This window comes from Vicugna pacos, chromosome 11 (genome assembly GCF_048564905.1).
Source record: "Vicugna pacos chromosome 11, VicPac4, whole genome shotgun sequence".
Lineage (NCBI taxonomy): Eukaryota > Metazoa > Chordata > Mammalia > Artiodactyla > Camelidae > Vicugna > Vicugna pacos.
Genome location: NC_132997.1, coordinates 77,298,626 through 77,324,523, shown reverse-complemented (window position 1 = coordinate 77,324,523; position 25,898 = coordinate 77,298,626). Strand labels below are relative to the sequence as shown.

At 46.1% G+C, this 25,898-nt stretch overlaps 1 pseudogene; it reads left to right on the top strand.

The window, feature by feature from the left end:
• The first annotated feature begins 20,080 nt into the window (after positions 1 to 20,080).
• On the top strand, positions 20,081 to 22,312 carry LOC102530743 (SWI/SNF-related matrix-associated actin-dependent regulator of chromatin subfamily E member 1 pseudogene; annotated as a pseudogene).
• The last annotated feature ends 3,586 nt before the right edge of the window (positions 22,313 to 25,898 follow it).

Here is a 25,898-nt window from a genome sequence, read left to right as displayed (position 1 = left end):
ACACCAGACAACCTGCGCTCCGGACGTGAGCCGGCGCCCAGCCTCCCAGTTTCTCTCTCGCCCCGCGCTGCACGCTCCAGGCTCTCTGGCTGCTAGGGCAGGCTCTGTAGAAGGGAAATCAAGGCAAGGTAGGGGCCCAAGTCTCCCACTGAACCTCAGTTCCCTAACTGGGTGCCTTAGAACTGACATTTGAGCTTCGGTCCTGGGAAGAAATGGGCTGGAGGTGGGGCAGAGATCACCTCGCTTTCCACGCGCGCTTCGCGCACTTTCAGGAACGCGCACGAGCAACCACATGCAGGTGCATTCGCGCGCACGCGATCTTACATACACAGACACACCCACTTGCTTGTGCACACAAGTGCAGAGACGCGAAGCCTCAGGTCCAGATCCCGGCCCGGGCAGAGGGGAGAATCTGGTTTGGGCCTTCTCGCCCAATTCCTGAGGTCACCCTGGCGTCATTCGTCTCCAGGGTGGGAACATTGCTTGGAGTGTAGTCTTCTGGGCCTGGAGCAGACAGCTCGGCCAGATTACCTAGGAGCGGGCCGCGTACTGGGGGCTCAGGAACCAGGGGAGACCTACTCAGACCCAGGCAGGGGCCGTAGCTCTGACGGCGGCTTTGGCTGCGGCGCCTGTGTTCGCCTGCGCTGGCTTTTAGAGATGAGTTATGTGACAGTGAGCGAAGTAAATCTGCATGCGCAAAAGATGCTAATTACTCTTAATAGCCTACCCAGACGCCCCGAGACTGGAAACCCAGAAACGTAAATCTGCTCCCGATAAATATTTTTAATCGTGAAATTTCCTGGAAAGAAGGCTTTGGGTGCGCCGGCCGAGGCATTTGGCTTTGGAGGGAGGGAAAAGGCCCCCACTCGGAAAGCCGGGTCCGAAATCAGGGACCCGAGCAAGGGCGCCAGGCGCGTGGCGGAGCGACCTGAGCCCCGCTGGCCGGCGCTGGGTAAAGTTAGTGATGTATCGCATTAATTACCAGTGTGAGCTGCAAATGGTTTGAGGCCCAGGGAAAATTAATGGGAATCCAAATTCTAATTATGTAGCTGTTGTTAAAGAGTTTAACTAGATAGTCACAGAGAAAATTGGATTATGCATAGAAATATTCAGCCGGTGCTCGCGGTCCTGGGGCATCCGTCAGGGGATTCTCAGCCAGGGCGTCCCCTGCACTGGAGGACACTCCTCTCAGAGGAAGGAAAAGACCCACTCCCAACTCTCAGCGTATAAAGATTCTGCTTTTTCCGATGGCAGCGGCAGGGAGGATGGGAGGAGAGGCCAAAGCTTGCAGAGGTGCTCTTGGATGTGGGGTCCGTGTGGAGGTCTGAGGTTCCTGGGTCTCTTGGTCTGGGTAAGCGTTTATGCCCATTTCTCAGGTTACTGCCTCCAGGTCTGAACGAATCTACACTGCACCTCTTTCTGACAATCATATAATTATATCTAGGCTCTGTGGGTTTACATATTTTCCACTGTCAGTTTAAGGAGATAGCCACCAACCGGAAGCCCAATTATACTCGAAGTCTCGTCATTCACTTTATTAAGGATCCTGGACATGATTCCATTTTCGCAGGAAATGAGGTCTGATCAAGCAGCACTAATACGTCCGGCCTCAGGGAGGGGTCAGGGACTCAGCGGAGGGCTCTATCCCCACTCCCAACCCCCATGCCAGGCCAGGCAGTGAGTGGTGCCAAAGCTTGGAAAAGGGTGGAGCATCTTGGGGCAGTGAATAACCAGTTCTCCTCTTCGCCCAATTTCTCCCAGAACCCTGGATTCGTTCCGTCCCGGGCCACCTACTTGGCAGGCCCATGCTCTCCTGCCCGCATCCCAGCACGCTGGGCTTGGAGCCCATGCCACGCTGGTGCTGGTGGGGACGGGGAGTGAGGGCCTGGGGACTTGAGGGGACACTGCAGGACTAAGGGGGATCCAGCATCCTTTCAAGCCCACCTATCCCTTCCGAGGAGCTTGGCAACCTCTGAGGACGCTGCTAAGGCCTCTGGAACTAGGCCAGTAGACCTGGAGGGCAGGGGAATCACCACCTCTCCAGGTCCCAGTTGCGCTCCCTTCAGTCTCTGATTCCAGATTTCTGTCTCCCCTTAACTAGAACCAACCTCTCCCTGCTACCCTTTACTTTAGAGGAGGAAACCTGTGGTTCTGGGTCTCACCTAGGAGTTCCAGTCCGCCAGGTCAGACAGCGTTCCGCTCTCCGCAGCGGACAGTTTCTAGCGTCCCTCAGGGATCTCGGTTTCCTAGACGGCCCCATGGGATTAACACTTGCGCTGCTGGCAGCGCGTGCCCTTGGCCTCTTCAGGCTTACCCTTCCCTTTACACAGGCTCCCAATTGAGCTCGGGGAGGGAATGAGACCTGTGGGTGAAGCCCCGGATGATGATACATGTATGGTGCCAAGGGAAGACGCCACAAGTTCGGGATTTCAGAGTCTCAGGAATTTCCAGGCCTTGGAGAGAAGCCAAACTGGGGCCCGACGGATCGCTTTAGGGAAGGCCTCAAGCAGAGACGGCACGTGATGCCAGGGTGTCTTGGAGAGACAAATTCTGAACCTGGGAATGCTGCTGAGTCAGATGCATTTAACCCCCCCCCCCTTCGTCCTAAACTCTGAGGAGGCTGGGGGGCGGCTTCTCGAAGATTGGGGCAGATTTCTAAGAGTCAGGAGAAGCCGCTGAAGGTATCTGAAGGAAGAGGCCAAAGATTCAGAGACGTGTTCCTCATCAGTCCTCTGTCCCCCCGCCCCTCCATCACACGGGGTGGAGTATGGAAGGCCCAGAGTAGGAGGTGATTGATACACAAACACGCAAATCCTGGGAAAAGAACAAATAGATGGACAGACATGAACACGCTCTTGGATTTTTTTTTACTCCCAGGCCGAATTTAAATTCCAAGACCCCGAATTCTTCTCCCAGTGGCCTCAAAACAGAACCTATAAATTCCGTGGTTTTACCTTCAGATTAAAAGATCCTCCGACCCCTCTCTAGCTCCCCGGGAAGGGATCTATCCTCTGTCCCTGACAACATGTGCCATGCCTTTGGCCCCCTCTTCTCCTCGCCCTTTCCAAGCTTACTGGGACCCATGGCTGCTCCATAGGCCCCAAATACCACGACCGTCCCTCTGTTTCAGTGAGGAGGATCGTTAGTCGCAACTGCCTCCTTCCTGCACAGCTCCCTGGATCTTAAGTCAAATTCCCTCCGCCTGAGCCGGACTCTTCAAAAAAAAAAAAAAAAAAACCCACCACCAACAAAAACCTGCTCTTCTCTGAGATGCGGGCTTAGAGCGCCACCTAGCTGCATTTATGGAGACGCGCAACAGAAGCACGGGTCCTTCAATCACCCCTTTCCCTCTACTGCACATGGAGCCCCCAAGCCCGCCCTGACGCGGTCCCACTCTCACACCACAAGCCTTTACATGAGCACGCTTCACCTCCACTTCCTGGCACTGAACCATTAGGAGAGGGCCACGGCAAGGAAGAGCAGGGATGCGGCTGGGGGACACCCCCTTGGAACCCGCAGATGCCCGGAACGCTCTTTCAGGGATCGGACATGAGTGAGGTTGAGAAAGGGGCAAGCCATGTCTCTGCTGGTGGGGGAGGGGGGCGCATAAAAACGATCCCCCTTGGGGCATCGCTAGAGGCCACTTCCTCTTCGCAGTGAGTGCCTAAAGGGGAAGTTATGAGCCCCGAGTCATCTCTATTCCTACTCCAGCCTTGCCCTCCTCTGCAGCCACCCGGACTTCAGAAGCAAATTACCAGAACCGCTCCCCACCCCCAACTCCCTGCTCACAAAGTTAGGGTCCGTGCAACCGCCTCAGCGCGGAAAGGTTAGGCAAGCGCTCCCTCTGCTGTCCGTATTTCGGTACTGCTGCACAGTGCCACTCCAAGGACTGCAAAATTCAGTCAAGAAGCAGGATTGGCTTCTCTAATCCTGGTATGATATACTGGTGGTCATCTTAGCCATCCCTCTGCCTTAAGGGAGAAGGTCCCTCTCCCAAAAGGGCAAAAGAGGCTTCTCCGGTCTTCCCGGGTTTGCACAGGGAAGAAATGACTCAGTGCTGCTGAGTTCCACCCCTTCCACTAGTTCTGTGCTTGTTCCTTTCTGCTGCTGAGCCAGCTGCCCTCCAACTGATGTCTGGCAAATAATGAATTTCTTTTTCTACAGTATGATCATCAAGGCTGACAGGGCAGGCTGTGTTCCTTAGGTAGTACTTGACAGACAGAAAGGTCACAGGGAAGGTGAGTGCCAACAGGTCAGTCCTTTCAGAGACTATATAGAAAGCAGTGAGAGGTGGTGACAGTGCTGTCTGGCACTGCTAGAAGAGCCAAGGTCCCTGAATTTCCAAGTTTATAACCAGCCACTCCCTGGCAGAGAACCCCCAGGTCCCTCACATGCTTGATACACACTGACACCCTGATACGCCAAATACTTCCTTCTGCTGACCCAAGCTGCCACCATCACCTAGTGATACTGAACCCTTGACCCTGGCACAGCCACACTCACCAGAGCCCTGCTCCTGAGATCTGTTCCCACCCCACTGCAGGACATTGTCCAGCCCTGGACAACTAGGAGAAGCAAGGGTCAGAGTAAGCAGGAACCATGGCCAGGTGTGGGATGAAGCAGTCCATAAAGGTCACTGTGGGTCTTTGTGGGATTTTGGCACTGTCCTTAGAGAAGAGAGAGGGAGGGCAGTGTGTGTGTGTATGCGACAGAAGGAGAGGTGTAGGGCTTTGAAGGTCCCCGTGTAACGTGACATCTTGTGACAACCACTCACTGAGGTGATGCTCTGTGATTGTGTATAGGTCTCCCAGAGCTCTGATCCAGGCCCCTCCCACCCACCTGCCATATCCAAAGAGCAGGCATCCTACCTGGACACAGATCAGAGTAAGCCACAAGTACTGGGAATTTCCAGTTACTCTAAATAGCTCAGGAAAGTGAGACTCAAACCTAGGCCTTAGATGGGGGAAAGTGGTAGAGGGGGGCTTCTGCCCTTTTCTATTCTTATCCATCCTTTCTCTCTTGGGGTCTTCAGTAGTTTTCCATGAGGGTACATGGTGCTTCCTCCTCTCACCAGTGTGGACATCTTGGGGTCCTTGGAGTCACTACACTTTGAGCCAGGACACTTCATGTCCCTCTCTCCCCAGATCTAGGAGGAGAATCCAGCAGGGGAGCCATGTCTGATGTGCCTGGCTGTGTGCCAATCTGAGCCTGAGAAAAATGCAGGTTTCAGGGCTGCACTCCAGAGCCATTAAAATGGAATCCCTGGGAACCAGGCCTGAGAATCTTCCATTTGGGGTAGCAGCTCCCTCCCATTTAACCCCTTCCTGGATTCTTATGGGCACCAGTCTGTGAGAAGTGTAGAACCGCTCCCCTGCCCACCCAGAATGGCTTACAGCTGAGGCAATCACACCTGTCATTACGGATCAGACATCCTAGATTTAAGCCTGTAACTTCCTAGCTGTGGGACTTTGGAGGGACTCTCAGCCTAAGCTTCCCCATCTGAGATCTGGGGATAGTAATCCCTGCCTCTGAGGGCCAGATGAACCTAATGTTCCCCAAAGATGCTTTGTAACAGGCACATTTCAGTACAAATGCTGTTTATTATTCAAGAACTTCAGCGCTAGGTGTAAGGAGTTAATAAATTTGGGGGGACAACTCCCCTTCTTTGGAGATTTCTCCTCCTTGTGGGCACCTGGGGGCATCTCACTTGCAGTGACCCAAGGTCTCCACCCTGCTTCCACATTTTCTTCCCAACTCATCTCTCCCATCAAAGACATGTAACTGATCTTTGTGGGCAAACAAAGGGGAGAACAGCCATGCCCTTACCCTTCACATACAGGGGCTTAGCTAGTGTCAGTTTTTGATATTGACAGAGTGGCTGTGAGTTGAGTTCACCTGTCAGGGGTAGGGGGTTGGAGAGTCAGGGAAAACTTATTAAAAACACATACACAGGATGCTGAGTCTGATTAGGAGTTGGGTGCTGGGAGGGGCCTCTGCTGGTACATTTTTTTGGGGGGGGAACACGGTAATTAGATTTATTTGTTTTTAGAGGAGGTACTGAGGATTGAACCCAGGACCTCATGCTTGCTAAGCATGTGCTCTACCACTTGAGCTATACCCTCCCCCTGCTGGTACATTTTTATCATGGTCTCCAGGTAATTTGGATTCCTTTATCACTGGGTGAGACCCACAGCCCTGGATGTTGTTATCATAGACAGGCAGTGAGGTCCTACTGGAAAAGCTCCCCCAGAAACTGCTTATCTCTGGTTTCCTTCTAGAGCAGAGGCTGAGGATGGGGTAGGGAGCAGTGAGCTGGATAGACTATGGGGACAATAACCTAGAATGACATTGACTTAGAACGACAGGAAGCAGGCCTAATGGAAAGACTTTTGAGAGTTTTGAGGTGTAGGGCAGGGGTCTCACTCATACTAGCTTTGTGGTCTGGGTCTTGACCTGTTTAAAGCCGCAGTTTCTTCATCTGTGAAATGGGGGTGACACTCAGACCTGCTCTATTCCACAGTGGTCATGAGTAGCCACTGTTTCTGAGGGGGGGTGCATTTTCACAAACATATAGATGTGTGCGTATGTGTGTAGAAGTAAGAGCAGAACAAGCATCCTGTTCTGAAACTTTTTTTTCATTCAATAATAGATCCTGGACATCTTTCCATGCCTAGATTCTGTGGTGGTAACTTGTAAACTATAAACTGCAAAACTGTTGAAACGTTGGTTGATTTAAACAGACAAAACACTACCCTTTGGGGAGGGTTGAGGGGCTGTGTCCTTATCAAGGTCCTCATTGTATATGTGCCCATGTCTTTGAGATGATAAACTGGAGGAAAGGGAGGGTTTGTGAGTACATGTGGGTGCATCAGAAGCTGGTGACCCAAGTAGGACTTGGCTGATTTTTAATAGTACGTGGCCTGGAGTGAAAAGGAAGGGACTCAATTCAAAGTCTTCAGCCCCTAGAAAGCTACCCTTAGCTGCCCCCTAGGAATCTGCCTCCTGGACAACTGGCCTTTGAAGAGCTCATACTTGGGACTTAGGCAACAAGGAATGGGTGGCACAGAGGATATATTAAGGAATATCTAAGCTACTATAACAAAGAAGCCCCAGATACAGAGGCTAAACGGGATAGATGTCTATTCTTTTTCACATAACAGCCTATATTCTGTCACAATTGAGAGCAGATTCTGGAACCAGATTGCCTGCAGTCAAATCCTACTTTTTGTGACTTCACTCAACCTCTCTGTGTCTGTTTCCTCACTTGTGAAGTTGGGATGTTAATAATGACATAGTAATTCTACCTTATAGGGTTGTTGTGAAGATTAAATGAGTTGTCCCTCCAAAAATTTCTTTATTGAGTGCCTACTATGTATCAGTCACTGTTAGAGGCCCATGGTGGCTGCCATCAATGGGCTCAAATTGGCTGCTTGGGCTCCTGCCATCATGTCTGCCTTCCTGTCAGTGGGAAGAAGGAAAGGGCAAGAGGCACACGTACCCATTTCTTTTAAGTTCATAACTTAGAAGTGGCCTACAGCTGAGCTCTTCATAGCCATCAGTCAGAATTCACCTAAGCATCAAGGATGCTGGGAAGTATAATCTTCAGGTGTGTGATCACATGCCAGCTAAAACTCAGGTATGCGAAAAAAAGAAGGGGAAACCCACACACCTGTGGTCAAGTAATCTTCAACAGAGGAGGCAAGTACATACAATGGAGAAAAGACAGCTTCTTTGGCAAGTGGGGCTGGGAAAGCTGGACAGCCGTATGTAAATCAACGAAGTTGAAACACTCCCTCACACTATATACAAAAATAAACTCAAAATGGCTTAAAGGCTTAAGACGGAACACCATAAATCTCCTAGTAGAGAACACAGGCAAAACATTCTCTGACATAAATTGTAGCAATGTTTTCCTGGGTCAGTTTACCACGACAATAGAAACAAAAGCAAAAATAAACAAATAGGATCTAATTAAACTTACAAGCTTTGGCATAGCAAAGGAAATCGTAACAAAGTGAAGACAACCTACAGACTGGGAGAAAATATTTGCAAACAATATGACTGACAAGGGCTTAACTTTCAGAATATATAAACAGCTCATACAACCCATTAACAACAACAAAAAACAACCCAGTCCAAAAATGGGCAGAAGACCTAAACAGACATTTCTCCAATTAAGACATACAGATGGCAAATAGGTACGTGAAAAGATGCTCAGCATCACTAATTATCAGAGAAATGCAAATCAAAACTACAATGAGGTATCATCTCACACCAGTCAGAATGGCCATTGTTAAAAAATCCACAGACGATAAATTCTGGAGAGGATGAGGAAAAAAGGGAATCCTCCTGCACTGTTGGTGGGAATGTAGTTTGGGGCAGCCACTATGGAAAACAGCATGGAGATTACTTAAAAAACTACAAATAGAGTTAACATATGATCCAGCAATCCAACTCCTGGGCATATGTCTGGAGGAAACTCTAATTTGAAAAGATACATGCCCCTAAATGTTCATAGCAGCACTATTTACAATAGTCAAGACATGGAAGCAACCTAAATGTCCATTGACAGATGACTGGATAAAGAAGATGTGGTATATATACATAATGGAATACTACTCACCATAAAAAGGAATGAAATAATGCCATTTGCAGGATCATGGATGGACTTAGATATTATCATACTAAGTGAAGTAAGTCAGAAAGAGAAAGACAAATATCATATATCACTTATATGCAGAATCTAAAAATGAGACAAATGAACTTATTCACAAAACAGAAACAGCCTCACAGACATAGAAGACAAACTTGTGGTTGCCAAAGGGGAAAGCCAGGAGGAGTAAATTAGGAGTTTGGGATTATCAGATACAAACTGCTATATATAAAATAGATAAACAACAATGTCCTACTGTATAGCACAGGGAACTATATTCAACTGCTTGTAATAACCTATAATGAAAAAAGAATATGAAAAAGAATATATCCATATGTATCACTATGTTGTACACCAGAAACTAATACAACATTGTAAGTCAACTATACTTCAATTAAAAAAAGATAGAGAGTCTAGGGTAGGTTTCAAAGGGGATGAGAAACCCCCTCCCCAAACTGGATGCAAAAAAAAAAAAAAGCCTGAGCGTTAAAAACTTAATAAATTAAAAGTTGTTTTTCAAACCAAAAAAGGAAGGAAGGAAGGAAGGAAGGAAGAAAGAAAGAGAGAGAAAGAAAGAAAAGAAAGAAGAGCAGATATTGGTAGAAAACTAGCATTTTCTTCTCTGTTCCTGGGGACAGTTGCATCTTCCTCATACACAGCCCCCGAGGAAGACAGTGACAGAGGGAAGAGTTAGAGGGAACCTGAGAAAAAAGGCAGTAAAGGGATCATTTAAGAAAGGCAGTCCTTGAGACAGGGATAAGGAGATAGGAGGGCAGAAACCAAGACCTGGGGCCACCAGCTTGTGTCCAGGATCCGGGGTCAAGGAGATGTCCTGGAGATGGTGAACCATTTTTATGCTTTTGGATCTTCTTGTGTATTTCCTTCCACTCCCTCTGGGTTCTGAGTAAAGGTCTGTGGACTTCTGTGCTGGGGAAAAAGGTGCGTTATTTTTTGTGCTAGCCTAAGCTTAAGAGGAGGAAGACTGAGAATAATGTTGGAGGACACTTGTGGGAGCCCTGGCCACTCAAAGTGAAATCAGCCACAGACCAGAAAGAAGTGGTTCAGGGTTTCCATACCAATGGCATAATGCACTGAGATGCCCGAGGGTCCTAGGAGAAGCAGCTGACAGGGATGCCCCGGCTGGGCAAGTCTGCACCTGACATGCGGGATGCTGTAAAGGGTGGCTGTGAGTGGCCACTGATGGAGCTGGGGACTTGAGGGTATACGAACAGTGTGATAACACTGAAAACTAGGGATCTTCATCGTACTCACCACCTTAACCTGTTGTCTGGCTGTATTTTCTCTGTATCCCTAAGCTTAAAGGAGCCTCTAGACCTGGCATTCTTAACCCAGTGTCCAGAATCCCCTGCAGCTGGGGGCACAGGTGTGCTTAAGTGTGGAGTTTTTTTTTTTTTGAATAGTGATGGCATCACGTATTGTTATCAGATTCCTAAAGGGTCCGTGGCCCAACAGAAGGCAACAGCATTGATTTCTTTCTCTTTTCCTTTTATCTGTTGGGAAGAAACCACCTTGATTTGATTTCAAAACTCCTGTGACTGTGCCTATAAATGTGTTTGTATAAGTAAGTTTAAGGATGAGCAGGAATTCCATAGCCCCTGTCCCTGGGAGGACAATCAGGATATGGCTGAAGTTTTGGCCAGTTTTCTCTCCTGCAGATCCAGCTGGAGAGGGAGGTCAGAGGGAGGGAGCATACTGGGTGGAGAAAGACAAATGGAGACTCTGGACTTGGCAAGTGGAGCCAAGATCCAGCTGGCCTTTTTCTTTTCTTCAGCTTTAACCTTCTGTGAATCTGGATTCCATGAGACAGGAGAATTCAGGCAACAAATTCTTTAGAAGCACATGGTGGGCTTTCAACATATAACTGTTGAATGACTGAATGATTGAATAAATAAAGCAAAAATGGTTTCATGAAGAGTACAGCCATGATAATAAAAAACAGGAAAACACAATCTTTGTAAGTCATCTGAAACTCTTGACAGGAGCCTCAGTCATTTCAAAAAGTAGTTTCGCTGTGTGCCGAGACCCTCACATTCAATCCCCAGAACAACCTTGAGGCATAGACATTGGGAGTCACAATGCCCATTGAGCAGATGGGGACATGAGGCAGGGGGCTAAGGCACAGCCCAGTGTAGCAGTTTGCGGGTGATCAGAACCAGACCTTCTTCCTGGAACCACAGAGCCCATGCTCTGCTTTTCTCACTGGACCACTCCAGTGAGCTTGCCCCTCTACTTAGGTCCTGGTGAGGTTGGGAATCCTGTCTTCAGGTTGCAGCCTCCCTTTCAGCATCTCTTCTCTTCTTCCCAGGTGAACTGTGATGCCCATTTCTCCAGCCTCTTGCAACTCCGAGTGTGGCCCTTGGACCAACTGGGAGCCAGTTAGAATAGCAGAAGCTCAGCTCCACCCAGCCTGCTGAGTCAGAATCTGCATTTTAACAAGATTACCCTGAGTGATTAGTGTGCACCTTGGAGTTGGAGAAATTCAACTCTAGGTCTCTCTCTGCCATCCACAGGTGAGGGAAAAGCCTTGCTAACCTTATTTGTAGGAAGCCACCTCCTCCGGGATGCTGGGGCAGGGATGCCTGTTTCATTCAAGACCTGCAGCCTCTCTGGTGTTACTTCAGATTTCCTAGGACATCTTCCTCCCAAACCTTCCCTCTCCTTCCAACCAGAAAGCCAGACCTTCCTGCCCTCCCTGCACAATCCCTGCATTACCTTAAAAAATTTTTTTTTTAATTCCAGAATAGTCTTAAGTTTACAGAGAAGTTGCAAAGGTAGTAGAGTTCCCATATACCCTCATCACACAGCGCCCCCTATTGGTAATGTCTTACATGTCCGTGGTGCATTTGTCCCAACTAAGCAAACAATACTGGTATATTACTACTAACTGAACTCCCCTGTATTCAGTTTCATTAGATTTTCCACTAATGTCCCTTTTCTATTCTAGGATTCCATCCAGGATACCACATTAAATTTAGTCATCACATCTTCTTAGTCTCTTCTGGTCTGTGAGAGCTTCTCATGATTTCCTGGAGTTCTTAATGCCCTTAACTGTTTGGAGGAGTCTGGCCAGGTATTTTGTAGAATGTGTCTCAATTCGGGTTTGGCTGGTGGTTTTCTCATGGTTAGACTGGAGTTATGGGTTTTGGGAAGAAGATGGTACCGGTGAAGCGCCCTTCTCATCCCACCATGTGGGGGGACATGTAATCAACATGACTCATCACAATGATGATAATTCCGATCACCTGGCTGAGGTCCTGCCTCACCTAACCTTCCCTTTCTTCTTCCCCCAAGTCCCTATAGTTTCCTGCTTGGTAGTGTGTCATTGTTTTAGTGGTTAATGATATGTTTGTACTTCAATGTCTCCCCCACCCCTCTCTAGTGCATTCCTCCCTAGGCCACTTAGGTTGTTTCTCTGATGCTTTTGTTACTGACAAGGTGTGTTGTTGGAACACATCCTCTGCCAACAGAAGCACTGAGGCAGTCACGTGTCTCCTGCCAGCATGAAGCCTAAAAGCTCAATGGAAGTTGCCCACGGGGGTCTAAAGGCAAACAGGAGGCTGGGCCTTCAACAAGCCGAGATATGTTCCAGCTGTTTAGGAAAGTGTTTTCTACTCAAGTTGAAGGAGAAAAATCAGACTTAGATTAGAAAGTGATGGGGAGCAGGGCAATGCTGGATGTGTGGGGGAGGGAGGTAGCCAGACATGCCTGAGTGTTTGCATTTTTTTATATTTTATTCTAAATTCTAAATGATCCCTTTGGATTATGTTAGGCTGTAATTATGTGCTTCTGCTTTAACACAAGCCAGTCATATTTTCATCTGAGAATAGCAGCACTGAATGGGACACATCCTGCTATTCTTCCCACTTTGAGACTTCAGTCTGCCTGTGCTCCATGAGGTGCCCCCCATCCCCGCCCTACATCCAGGGCTACCTGTTGCCAAGTAATTAGGGCAGAGGGAGAGTTAAAGACATACTACAAGGGGTCCACCAAGCAGACTAGGTGCTCAGGAAAGAACACTCTGGCCTCTGGGTGGAACTGATATCTTTAGAGTCCTAAGTGCAAGGGTGGGAGAAGTGCCCAAGATTCATGCTGACCTGCCTCAGCCTCTGCAGCCCTACCTACCACCCCCAGTGAAAACTGTACAGTCATGTTCAATTTCCAAAATTCTCCATTCAGTGCTAAGTCTGTATGGTTCCAGGATTGTCCAGAGATGGTAAAATATTGGTACTCGTCCTTCCTGAAAGGGCAAGTTATGATCAACAGTCATGTGCATGCCAGGGGGGAGTCTGCTTATGGAATGCTCTGTAGGAGTCTTAGCCATCCTACGAAGGATGCATGATGGGTTCAGACGATATGTTACTGGCCAGTTCTCCTTCAGTGGTGGCTGTGGGTAGCGGCAGGGGGAGACTGTCAGCTGCTACCACCATGAATGCTAGTTGCTCACAGGAGAGCCATCGAGGAAGACTTTTCTCCATACTCACTGAGGAAGAACTGGCCTCTGATCCAGCTAGACATGCCCTTGAGCCACACACCTTCTGATAGGGAGGTGAGGGGCAAACAGGCACCCAAGACTATGGGCAGCTGTTTTAGTCAACTCTGTTTGATGGCAGTGAATGGAAACCCGCTCAGAGTAGCTTGATATAACCTGGCTAGTAGAGGACTCCTCTTTGAGCCTTCCCCGGAGGTGGACTGCAGAAGCTGGGGTACAGTGTGCCCCCCACTCCACCAGACATGGCTGATTAAAGCAGAGCAGATACTGACCCAGACTGAGCCTGCTAGAGCCTTTCCCCTGATTTGGACAGGGCCAGAGAGTGAACAGGACATCTGACTGAAGATGTACACTCTGAGGCCATGAAGCAGACATGCTCAGCTTCGTGTACATAGAGAACTGAATGAACCCAGAGAGAGAAGGCTTCTAGGCCTGGCTTCTAGGCCCTCCTGGGTCCCAGGTGTGACACTTGTTCCAGGGTTCCAGGAGACACCTAGCCTTAGAATAACTACCCTTTTTGCCTACATTAGCCTGGGTAGGTTTCTGTCACATACCCCAGAAAAGGCTAAGACAGAGGATACTGTAGGAATTCAGAGAGTATCACAGAAAGGAAAGGTGGGAAGCACAATGGGACTCAGGAATTTAAAAAATCATGTGTCTTTCAATCTGCCCATATGGTTCCTTTTCTTGCCTCTATTTTTCTTAACAGAACAGTTTTCTTTTTTGTTTCCATCAATGAATCTTCAACCAAATGTTTACTCCAGACCTGAATCCACACAACTTTTCAGTTTCAGCCATTGGATTGTAATCTCTGCATCTAGTTAAAATATGGGGGATAGGGAGAGCGAGAGGAAGAGAGAGAGAGATTCTGCTTAGCCTGGAGGACAAGAGGTTTAACACAGTGTATTAATCAGGAATTTTTTTTTCTTTAAAGAAGAGACAGAAGTCCATCTCTAAGTAGCTCAAGAGAAGCAGCAATGGATTAGTTCATGTAACAGACATGAACAGACTGGAAAGGACTTCAGGAACAACTGGATCCAGAAACACCAACAATGTCACTGGGGCTCTGCCCCTCTCTGTGTTGGCCTCGTTCCCTCTTATTGGACCTCTACGTGGGATATGGGGAAGACTGACAACTCTAGACTTATATGACTCCAGAGAAAATAAAGGCCTTCTGTCTCCTGTTACCTGTATGCAAAATTTCAGTTAAGGAGCTGATGACCCAGTTTGAGTCACACTCCCTCCCTTTGGTTGATCACTGTACCCAGGAGAGCAAGGATTATGTGATGGCAGCCTCTCAGTGCCCACATGGAAGGGAGGGAGATCCTTTAAAGAACAGAGCTGGTTGGGAGGGTCCACTGTGCATGGTCTGCAGTGTGACCCCTTTCAGGGACCAGGGGTGTGGCAGATAAACCAGCAGGGAAGCTGGGTGAGAAAGAGGGCAGTACTGGCAGAGAAGACAGTCCTCTTTTGTCTTCCTGATCAGCGCTCCCTCAGAGCCCTATCTTTGCAGATCTGAATCATTCTGCCAACAGCCCTTTGGCCTCCTTTATGTTTTCCTGGAAATTCAGCCTCCTGTTGTAACTCATTCTGCCTGGGCTCAGCCTCCTGGCTCTTGGACCCTTGCTTACATTCTGGAGGAGGATTCTGACAGCTGGGCTCTGAGCAAGAGCCTGTAACTCTCCCTATGGGTTAGTACTGCTGACAGGACTGCAGACCTTGGCTCACAGGGGCCACTGGGGCCAGAGGAGGTCAGTCTATGGAGGAAACGTTCGTGCCTGGTGCAGCATCACTGGCCCAGGCATTAGGCCTGGAGAATCCCAGGTTGAGCTGACTTCCGTCCCATGGAGGGCCTTAAGAGTGAATAGCCCTTCTAGCAGCAATTATAAGTGCCTCTCTGTGTTGATTTCTGTCATCCCCAAGTCTTAAGCAAAGTTTTGTTAAATGCTAACAATAATAGAAAGACATTAAAGGTCAGAGGCCTGCAGGCAAACCCTGCCTTCAAAACTGAGACATGGGGAGACATCCGGATTACTTCACAACTCCAGTTGTCTCTCAAACAAGTCTGTTCAGACATCTTTAAATATGCATTTTATCACTTCTCCCTGCCAGAGTGTTGACACTCAGGCTGGCTTTCCCTGGGCTGACTGATGCCTCAGCCGGTGTGTGTAACACCTTCCTGGTACTCGGGGGCGCAGGCATCACCAAGAGGCAGGAGGATGAGCCAGAGGGGCATTCCTGCTTCTCAATCAGTGCCTTTTCTGTTTGCAAATCGCTCAACACCAACTACTTAATACATGCGGACAAATCTGTCCAGACTCTCAAAAGGTACAATTCTTAGGGGTGAGGAAAGAGGAAGGACTGTCTTCCCCATACCCTTCGGCCATCTCCTCCTATTCCCACTTCTCAGCTCTGGCCAGGAAGATTCTGTGAGTGGATACAAAAATGGAAGCTTTGGGATTTCAGTGAAGCCAGATGATGGGTGAGGACCTCGGGTTTCACTGCGAGCAAGGGGTTATGCTGTCTTTGGGACCCACTGTCCCGCAAAGGTATCCAACTAGCATCCAACAAGGTCTAAATCAGTGCCAGGTTGTGTTAATTCAGTAACTCTCTTTTAATTTCTTTTTTATTTTGAAAAAGCTTAAGCCTACAGAAAAGTTAAAAAACACCATAATAAACTCCCAAATGACCTTTACCAAGATTCACTGAAAACTAGTATTGCTACATTAGTTTCATTGTCCCTCTCTCTTACACACACACACATACACACACACACACACACACACACAGATGTAATTATTTTAGTATTATTTTTTTCTGAAATATTTGAGGATAAGTTTCAAATGTCATATCCCTAAATACTTCAGTGGCACATCTCTCTTGAGAACAAGAATATTTTCTTACATAACCTTAGAATAACTACCAAATTAAGGAAATGTCATTAATACACAGAATTATCTATATATAGTCCATATTCAAATTCTGCCCTTTGCCCCATATTGTCTTGTTATAGCATTTTTTTTTTCTGATGCAAGATCCAGTCCAGTGTTACAGGTTGTGGCTAGTTGTCATGCCTCTTTAGTCTTCTTTAATCTATAAAAGTTTTTCTCATTTGTTTTGCCTTTTATAATATTGACTCTTTGGAAGAGTTTGGATGTCTGATAGTTTTCTCATGGTTAGATTCACTTTGTGCATTTAGATAGGGAATCTAACCATGAGTGACACTGTGTCCTCCTTGGCGCATCTGTCAGGAGGCACAGGGTGTCATGTGGTCCCATTGTTGGTGATGTTAACTTTGATCACTTGGTTAATCTGGTCTCTGTCAGATCTATCATTTATAAAGGTTACTTTTTTCCCATTGAAATTAATAAATGTGGGGAGATACTATGAGACTATCCTTTTCCCCCATAAATTGCCCAGTAGTTTTAGCATCCATTGATGATTGATGATTCTTTCCTGCATTAACAATTACTATGACAGTTGCAAAATGGAGTTGACTACTTTTAACATCTAGAACCAGCTGCTGTTTATTATCTCATTTTACAGATTAAACCACTGAGGGTCTGAAGGTCAAGTAACTTTTCCAAGGCCACATAGCAGTGAGGTTCATACTTAGGCCTGTCTGATTCCAGAGCCTGTGTTTTTGCCCTTCTCCTATCCTCCCGCCATGCTGCCCCGCCAAGCCACCAGCTGTGGGCGGGGATGAGATGTTCTCTCAACCTTGTCTGCCCCACTGAACACTCTCTTTCCTTGCTCCTTTCCCTAAATTTGAGGCTGAGGCTCTGGTCACAGTTGGATGGAAAGAAATGGACCACTGGGTCATTTTTGCAACCTCCTCCATGTCCCAGCCTTCCCCTCTTTGTCCCCTCGTGATCCTTCCACAACTGGGATATCCAGAGCAGAAATCTCACCAAGAAGTCACCTCAAAGGGGAGAGGGATACAGATACAAACTGTTATACATAAAATAGATAAGCAACAAGGACGCACTGTATAGCACAGGGAATTACACCCATTATCTTGTCATAACCTATAGTGGAGTATAATCTGCAAAAATACTGAATCACTATGCCACACACCTGAAACTAACACAATATTGTAAACCAACTATACTTGAATAATAACAAAAAAGAAGTCACCTTAATTATTCTGCTCCTTTTCCCAACACACATACATCCCACAGCTAAGAGGCACTCTCCTCCCCTGATCTTGAAGAAGGAGATTATGTGTGGTATGAACTGAACTTTGCAAGGTGCGTGAGAAGCGTTCATGATTGGAGGAGGGGCAGAGGCAGAGCTATAGGGCAAATGCAGTGTCACATGTGTGTGAGTGAATGTGTGTGTGGACAGTTGGGAGTTCTAAAAGGGAGAAAGAGGAGAGAGGGAGAGAGTATAGGTGGTGCTTAAAATCACCGATCTGGAGTCAGAATGCTGGAATTTGAACCTAGGTCCACCATCAACCTGTGTAACTTAGGGTATGTTATTTAACATCTCTAGGCCTTGCTTTTGTCATCTGTAAAAAGGACATAATAGAACCTACCTCATGAGGTTGTGAGGATTCAGTGAACTAATCCATGGAAAGTGCTTTGCGGGTGAGATTTGGTCCGTCAACCATGGGGGTGTGTTGAGGAGGAAGATGATGTAGGTGGCGGTGTGCAGCGGAGGAGCCTTGAAAGGCCCTGGCCCCAGGACAGTGATCACATGAGGAGAGAACCAGTCGTTGATCACTGGAGAGGCTGAGGGTGAGACTGAGGCAGGAAGGGGCTGGGAGGGCTGGATGACTCACTCACTCACTTGTTTACACTTATCTCACCTGCTTCCAGAAAGGCTTTGAAGTAATTAAAGCCTCAGGTGTCTCAGCCTGCAGAGACCGGAAAGACCATGTCCCAGCTGGAGCGTGGCTTGGGCAAGGCAGGCACAGCGTGGCAGGTCTGGGGCTCACCCGGAGCTGGAGGAGGGCTGGCTTCTGCAGCGCTAAGGGGAGGATGGCAGGAGGAGAGGCAGAGGGAGGAAAGCCAGACTGAGCCCCACTGACCACCAGCCCAGATGGCCAGAGAGGCTGGAGGCTGGGAGTGTCCATTCTGGACAAAGGGAAGTGGGAGGAGGCCCTGAGGGGGCCACTAAGATGGGCTTCCAGAAGGGCTCAGAATCTGGCTGTGCGCATTTCCGGGATTTGCTCAGTTGCTGTCTTGGTGCTTAGACCACCCTGTTGGATATTCTTGTTGGCCTGTCCTGGGCCCTCCAGCTGCCCCAAGGTGCAGGCCCTCTCCACCGGGAACCACCAACTTCTCATCTCTGGAGGGAGGGCCTTTCCTCTGGGGTCCAGGTGCCTCTGGCCTCAGGCTGAATCACTCGTTGGAGGAAATCCTGTCCTCCCTCACCTGCCTCCCCCACCCCCGCCCCTCCCACCCTCCTCTCCACTCCTCCCCTACCCCATCCCCCACAGCTGAGTTGAGTCCCACCCTCCCCACCCTCCCCACCCTAATGCAGTGGGATATCCTGAGGGTCTGCGGCCTTTGGCAGCTGTGAGGAGAAATTTCCTGCCCCCACCCACTGGGAGCCCTTCTTTCTCAGGCCAGCTCAGGTCTGAGCTTTGTCTGCCCCTCCCCCACACTGTTTTCTGCCTCTTACCTTGAACATCCTGACTTGCCCCAGCCTCCCCTCAGCTCAGGTTTCCTTTGGGGGCACATGGATGGCGTCCCCACATTACACCAAGTTTTGGCAAGTCCAGCCCAACTCTGACAGACTTTCTGTCACACTTCCCTACAGCCACTTAATCCACACGTTACCATGTAATGGAATACCTTCCATTTAGGAAGGTGGAGGAGGTCTCCCCTAGGCGAGATTACACATGATGACAGTTCCTAAAGGTAGGGGCTGGAATTCAGGCTAAAAGGGTAAGGCCACAAGACTGGGATGGGGGGGGGGCGGGGGTGACAATCAGAAGTTACAGAGCCAGGGTCTGCCAGCCTAAGGTTGTGGGCTGCCCCAGCAGCAGTGGAAAGGAGGAAAGCTGGGGGCTCTGCTCCCACAAGGATTCCCACCTCCTCTTTGTTCAGCAGAAGAAAACCTGCCCCTGAATCAAGCTGGGGGGCCAGGCAAACAAGGCGAGAGGGAGCTCGGCTCCTTTGCCCTCTTTGGCTTCTCTTTGGTCATTTGGGGGCTACTCAACATTTATACCCCCTTCCTAATAGCATCCTATTTCCTTTGGAGGACTGTTTTAAAATGTACCCTGGATTATGTCTTTATTCAGATGTGATGAGGCCAGCTGATCAAGAGATGACTGCCAGTGCAAATATAATTTATCACTCATAGTTCCCAAGAGGAGGGGGCATGCCTGCCCCACGGGGCCTCTTGGGGAAGCAGCACGGTCAGCCAGGAGGTGGGGGCATGGGCACAAGCCTTATCGTGGTTTCTGTGAAACAGCCAAGGCAAGGGAGGGCAAGCAGATGTAGAATTTGCAAATTTGAATGATTTCAGCAGGCTCTGGGCTATAGGGAGGTCTGTAGTTGTCTGGTATCTGGTCCTGGGATGATTAGGTCAGAGGGATATTGTCTCCATCTCCTGGAGTGTAAGAGCCAAGAGAAGATGGTTTGGAGTAGGGGCTCTGGATTGGTTGGTTTATATAAGAAAGACATGCTTCCCGTTTTGCGATCTCTAAGAACGGGTTAACCCTAAGACAAGCAGTCTTTCCCAGTCAATAAGGCCCCAGCTACCAGAGTATCAAGAATGTAGAAAGTAAAAAATCATAATACAGGGACTTAGTCCAGTGATATCAGATAGTATATTGGTGGGATGGTAAATGCAGGCATTCTTTCTCCATTGACAAAACCAGAGAGATGAGAGTGAAGCCAGAATGGTGGGCGCAGTTTCTGTGTCTCATAGTTATTTTTAAGCAACTGAGAACTTAACCTTTCACAATGTCAAAAAGACCATCTTATGCCCCAGCTCCTGCAACACAAATGCGCAGCACACCATAGAGTCAGCTTGCCCACTAGAGGCTGGGGGGAACCCTGGGCACTAACAGCCAGGTCATGGTGTCCTCTGGTATCATGATTCAAAACCCCAAAGATAAAGCACTAGTGCCACCCATGAGGGCTGGCAGAAAAGTCTGGGACCAAGTGAAGGCTTCTTACCCTGACCTAACACTGTGGGAAGTTGGCAAGATTGTTGGTGGCATATGGCAAGATCTCACTGACGAAGAGAAATAAGGATATTTAAACAACTATAAAGCAGAAAATATAGAGTAGAGTGAATTTATGAAGGCCTGTCATAATCCCCCTAAATCCTTCCTTACATAAGTGAAAAAAATCAGACAGGAGCTGCTTTAGAGGAAGAAACAATCTCACATAGAGAAAAAAGAATCTTACAAGAGCATACAGCCTGCTAAAGATCCAGAGGATTATGATGATGGCTTTTTAATTAATTAATTAGACTTTTTTAGAGCAGTTTTAGGTTCACAGTGAAATTGAACATGAAGCACAGAGAGTTCCTGTATACCCCTTACCCCCACCTCACTTCCACAGTCTCCCCGTCACTATCAGCGTCCCCTACTTTTTTACAATTGGTGAGCCTGCACTGAGACATCATCATGGCCCAAAGATCATAGCTTACAGTAGGGTACACTCTTTTGGTGTGAACCCCATTCCATGGGTTTTGACAATTGTATAATGTCATGTATCTACAATTATTATATCATATAGAATGGTTTTTCGACTCAAAAAATTCCCTGCGCTCTGCCCGTTCATCTCTCCCTCCTCTCTAACCCCAGGCAACCACTGATCTTTTTACTGTCTCCAAAGATTTGCTTTTTCCATAATGTTATATAATTGGAATCACCTAGTATGTAGACTTTTCAGATTGGCTTCTTTCAGTAAGTAATATGTATTTAAGTTTCCTCCACGTCTTTTCACGGCTTGGTAGCTCATTTCTTTTTGGTGCTAATGATATTCCATTAACTGAAGGTACGACAGTTTACTTATCCATTCACCTCATGAAGAACATCTTGGTTGCTTCCAAGTTTTGACAATTATGAATAAAGCTGCTACAGACATCCATGTGCAGGTTTTTACATGGACATACATTTTCAATTCCTTTGGATAAACACCAAGGACCATAATTGCTGGACCATATGGTAAGAGTATGTTTAGTTTTAGAAGAAGCTGACAAACTGTCTCCAAAGTGGCTGTACTATTTGGCATTCCCATCAGTGATAAATGAGAGGTCCTGTTGCTCCAAATCCTTGCCGACATTTGGTGTGTCAGTGTTTTGGGTTTGGCCACTCTAATAGGTGTGCATTAGTATCTTGTTTGAATTTGCAATTCTCTAATGACGTACAATATTAGGCATATTTTCATATTGCTTATTTTCCATCTGCATATCTTCTTTGGTGACCTTCTTTTCAGATCTTTTGTGTTTTAATCAGATTGTTCACTTTTTTACTGTTGAGTCTGAAGAGTTGTGCATTTTAGATAGCAGCCTTTTATCAGACATGTCTTTTGCAAATATTTTCTCCCAGTCTGTGTCTTGTCTTCTCATTCTTTGGTAATGTCTTTTGCAGAGCAGAAGTTTTTAATTTAAACAAAGCCCAGCTTATCAATTATTTATTTCATGGGTCATGACTTTGGTGTTGTATCTAAAAATTCATTGTCAAGTTCACCTAGATATTCTCCTATCTTATCTTTTGTTGATGGCTTTTCAATGAAGCATACAGAATTATCTCTTTCCAGAGAAACCACCACCTCATCAGTATGACGCTTAGTGAGAGTGTGGTGCCAGACTTACAGTCAGTTATCACAACAGCTAGAAGGCAGGTCCTCAAACTACAGGTCTAGGTCTTAATAGTTCATCAGCAAAAACTAGAAGCTGAACTTTTTCAAATAGAGGAGCAACACCAGGACAAGAAAAGGAGATTCCTGTAAAGGACAGATTCATTTAACCGTGAACTCCAAAGGTCGTACCATTTGAAGGTAAAAGTGGATCTGGAGAAAATCACAGCTGAAATGGCACAGGCAGAGGAACAGGCCTAAAAAGGCAGAGAAGGGGAGAAAGAGGCAGCAGAGCAAGCTGACCTCGGTCCCAGCAGTATCGTTCCTGTGCAAGAGCAAGGAGCTAATAAAGCCATTTTAGCAGATGTCACTAAAGTGTGTTGAGAAAGGGCCCCTTCTACTCCCTAGTTCCTATATGTGTTCAGTGGACTAGTGGCGATCCCAGGCCAGGCCCACTCCTCAGCTAGAAGGGGTTTGGTAGGCAGTTAGCCAATGATCATTCAATACACCACACATAGGCCTTGATGTCTGGAGCACACATATCATCCCCTCTTATGCACAGTAATAACTGCTGGTGAAGCACCAAATGTTTAGAAAGTAGTTTAAGGTTTTGGAAAGAGAGAGGATGATGGGGAGAATGTCTGGGCTGCAAACTCTGACGAGCCAACTACCACGTAAGGAATTCAGAGCTGCTGCACACTCCCAGGAAAACCCACTGAAAAGTTTGTCTCTGTAGCCACCTTAGAGAAGGTTCATTCATTCAGTCAATGGCTCCATGTCAGTTCTGTGTCACGGGTTGGGGCACAACTGGAATAAGAGATTCAAGGTCTAATCTAGTCCAAAACAAATAGATGTCTTGGTTCTGAAGTCAGACCAAAATAACAGTGGCTTGAACAAGAGAGAAAGGTACCTCTTACTCACGTAAAGGTTCAGAGTTAGAGAAGCCAGGGTTGATGCAGAAATTCTGCTCCATGAAGTCTGCAGGGACTGTATCTACTAGGGTTCAGAGAAGAAGAACCACTATATCATGTGATCAATAATTTATTATAGAAATTAGACTTTATTCAATCATTGGAGGTGCTAGAGAAGTAAAGATCACAAAAGGGAGCTGGAGGATCGTGGGAAAGTCACTACTTAGGCATTGAGAAGCACAGATTGTGTGTATGCTGGGGGACAAGCCAGAGCTCCCAGGGAAATAAGGAAGCAACATATGTCAGTTTCCTGGATGGGGATAGACAAGGGTCTGCTGTAGAAGTCTGTGAAAAGATGTTGTCTCTTCATAGATAGTACTTCTGCAAGTTCTTGCCCAGTGTCTAGGGGTGGGCCTGAGGTCTCTGCTGTTTATCAGGGCTGGCAATGAGGAAGAAGAGCTGGGCACTCAAGAATTTGAGTAAGGACAAGTAGGAACACTCTGGCACATTTGTGTCTATCTCTTTCTGCTTCTAGCCATGACAACTTCAGAAGCATAAATCCTTCAGAGCTATTTTACTTCCAGCTTCCAAATCTTGAGCAAATTTCTCCTTAGCTCAATTCTAGCCCAGAATCATACAGGGAAGGGTGTTTTAAAATGTACTTCCAGTTTAACCAAGGTGACAGTACAAAACCACCACAGGGACCTAGGTTCCTTGTAGCTTACTGCTCGGCGTTCTCACCTCCTGTTAACCACTCCATGTTGAATCTCCAGAGGAAAGGTAATTCCACCTTGGAGAGTGGCATTTCAGGAGTAGCAGAACCCACATTGAAACCCAGTGGGCTCCTCCAAAGGCACGTCCTCTCCAGCCTAAGCAAATGGGGTGGGGGGGTCATTGGAGGTGGTGGCAAAATGAAAGATTCAGATAGTAGCAGTTCCCTCCCTAGGTACACTCCACCAGTCAAGGGAATGATACCCCAGGGGAACATGAGCTCATAAAGAAAAACAAGAAGACATTGAGTAGTGCAATCTCTATAAAAGAAAATCCAAAAAAAAAAAAGAACATCCTATATGAAATGAAGCAGAATTAGTGGACCAGCAAGAACAAAATGTTAAAATAATCATAATAAAAATCCTCTAAGAGATTATGGATACTAATATAAATTTGAAATAGGGAATGAGAATGTATAAAGGAGCTATCAATACAAAAAAAATAACAGCTGAAATAAAGAATTCAATATGTAATTTGAATGGAAGAATAGATTCAGACTGAGAATTAATTCATAAATGGGATGACAAGGTTGATGAACTTTCCCAAAAGGTATCAGGAAGGAATAAAGAGATGAAAAAATACAAGGGTAAAGTTAATAGATATGGAAGATAGACATGCCTTTAAAATGAAAGTTTCAGAAGAAGAGGAAAAAAAGCTGGAAGGAAGGACATTTTTCTTAAAATAATGAGTTAAAGAATTCCAAGAATTTCCTAGAATTAGAGAAAAGTGTAAGATTTCAGGCTGAGTACCAACAAGATAGATTTAAAAAAAAAACCTGAACATATTACAGTAAAATTTAATAAAGTATGAGACAAAAATTCTAAAAGCTTCTAGAGAATCATAACAAACAAGCAAACAAACATGAAAAACAACACATATACAAACTACCCACTGGGAACAAGTATCACCGACATCGGTTTTCTCAGCAGCAATACAGAATGCAAGAGAAAGAGCTTTAGGACTAAACTTTTCATGTAAAAGTGAAATAAAGATATTCTCAAACTTTCAAAGTCTTAGAAGATTTACTTACCCAAAGGCCCTCTTTGAAAACACTTTTGGAGGAAGTACACTAGCAAAGAAAATCCCAGAAAATCCCAGAGAACATTATAAGATATGAGAATGAAGGTTGACTAAAGAATTTAGTCAGGTATATATTTGTCTAGATAAGTAAGCCTAAAAATGAAAAGACAAAAAGCTATATCCATCACTGAGCACTAAAATTCTAGATCATACAACATGACAGGGGTGTGTGCCTGGAAGGGTGTGGAGTGAAGTCCATTGAGAGGTGAGCACACACTTTTGTGGAGGAAAATATATAGTTATTGATAAGCTAAAAATTGATAAAGGAAAACAAAGACAAGTAAGGGTTATCATAAGCTAGGGGTAACACCAGAAGAATGAAAACAGAATGTATAACTTTCAAATCAACAAAAGAAAATTCAATCTATCCAATGAAAGTTATGGAAGGAGAAAAAAGAGAAGAAATCCAATATGGTAAATAGGAGATACGAAATAAGATGTCTGACATAGGTCTGAACATAACAGCAAATAAAATAAATACAAATGAGCTATCCTGACAAATCAAAAGACAAAGAACCTGAGATTAAAAGTAAGTAATACATTGAAATAAAATATCAATTTAAAAGGGGATGCAGAAAGGTTGAAAATAAAGAGAAAAAAGATAAACTAAAACATCAACCAAAATAAAGCCACTGTATCAGTTTTCCTAACAGACCAAAAAGATTTTAAGGTGAAAAACATCATAAAGGACAAAGAAGGACAGTATATATTCGTAAAAGACTAAATTGAAAAGGTCTAATGGCTATGAATACAAATGCACCTAGTGATATAGATGAAAATATATAAATAGCAACTGACAAAACCTGGGTTTGGGGTGCAACTAGATAAATCAACCATGGCAGTTAGAGATTTTTAATAGCTCTTTCCTAGAACTGATAGTTGAGGTAGACAAAAATTAAACAAAGACATAGAAATTTAAGTAACACGTTAATAAGCTCAAATTAACAGGTATATATAGAGAAACTTACTCCTCAAAATTGGGACTATTTATGAAACATTAGCAAAATTTGACCTAGTGGTAGATCATAAAGGAAGCTTCAATTAATTTCAAAGAATCAACATAAAAAAAAGTTCTCAGACCACAGTGCAATAAAATTAGAAATTTACAACAAAATGGTAACTTTAAAAATCCTCTATGCCTGTAAACTAAGGTAATACTTTCAAATTACTTTTGGTTTAAAAAGGAAATGATAAGGAAAGCTTAAAAG